Below are 1556 nucleotides of genomic sequence, written 5' to 3'. Positions count from 1 at the left end.
CACATTTTCTTAATACCATTACTCCAAAAGGTTTAAATACAGATTTGGATCTTTATCTATTTGTATGGTTTATAATACATTATCTATAAAGGTATTTTATGGTATCCTTCTGAATATTTGGATTATGATGTTATATATATATAATTTTTTTTTTCTACAGAATGACAATGTGATGGTTCCTGAGTGAATAGTGAGATGAGTCTCTACATGGTTAACCATTTGAATATCAGTGGTGTAAAATGATTGATGAATGAAGGAATACAATTGTACTAATGAGCAATTAACCATAGATCGATTCCATATGTGATTTTTTTTTTTTTTTGGGAAAAATGTTAAATTGCAATGTCTGATTAAAATGTTAGATGTGTTCTGATCTGAGGAAGGGTGTGAGCATGTGAGCCCGAAACGGAAATCTTTTTGAACACTTTCTGAGATGTAACAAATTTTTGAACAAATAAACAAAGTTTTTAAGTGCAGCGATCCTTTGGACTTTTTTGCTTTTATATATATATATATATATATATATATATATATATATATATATATATATATATATATATATATATATATATATATATATATATATATATATATATATATATATATTTATGTGTGATCATGCGCAGAATATATATATCTGCTATGGGGCGGTCGGGAAGTTGTAATGTGCAGAATCTAAATAGGAGTGACTTTTTCATGATTAATCAGCTGATGCACTTGCAGTGTTCTAATGAGGAAAGCTGCAGGGTCTGCATCCCTTTAGAAGTAATTATCCTTTTGGAGCATCTCAGCAAAAATGACATTTTGTTGCAGAGGATGCCTGACTTGGATCTTAGTGCAGATATCTGGGAAAATCAGTGAGCCAATCAGACAAGTAGGAAATGATATTTCTTGGGAAGTTCTGTACACCATCTGTGTACAGAAGGCCTCCAGGTTGCTGCGTTGCATTGGAAATTACAGAAAATCACAGGGCTGCAGATTCAAAAGGAATTTTTAATTGGTAATTTAAGAGGTCATTTTCAATAACATTCACTTACTATATGCCTTATGTAGCAACTGTATATGCTATATTATTTTTTTATATATATTAATATTTCACAAAAGTAGAGTTACCCTTTAAGTCTAGATTAATTTGTATTGAAAAATAACTTGTAAAGATGGGTGTAGCGTTTTATCTCCCAAATAAATTAGGCAAGGCTGCCACCTGTGCATTCTTAGCTATGACGCCAAGTAATTCATCACAGGAGCAGACAGCTGAGAGCCTTCCACATGCCGGGTGTGGTCTAATAAGCCTGGATCACATTAGCAGTTCAAAAGAAGGAAGGATCAGAACCTGAGCTAATAGACATGGCGGCTTCATTAATAAGTTAATGGCAGCAGTGATTGTGTCGGTCAGTGAGCAGAAGTCTTTAGAAACCGGTCAGAAATCATACCAGGTTGCGACAAATATAATTCAGATTAGTTGTTATGGTTTAGTGCACTTCACATGTTTTTATTGGTTTTCACACTGTTGTATTGATTTGAAGAACAAAAAACACCCAAAAGCACTCAGCAGC

Source organism: Aquarana catesbeiana, linkage group LG05, assembly GCF_042186555.1.
Source record: "Aquarana catesbeiana isolate 2022-GZ linkage group LG05, ASM4218655v1, whole genome shotgun sequence".
In the NCBI taxonomy this organism is placed as follows: domain Eukaryota; kingdom Metazoa; phylum Chordata; class Amphibia; order Anura; family Ranidae; genus Aquarana; species Aquarana catesbeiana.
Note: the sequence above shows the minus strand (reverse complement) of the source record.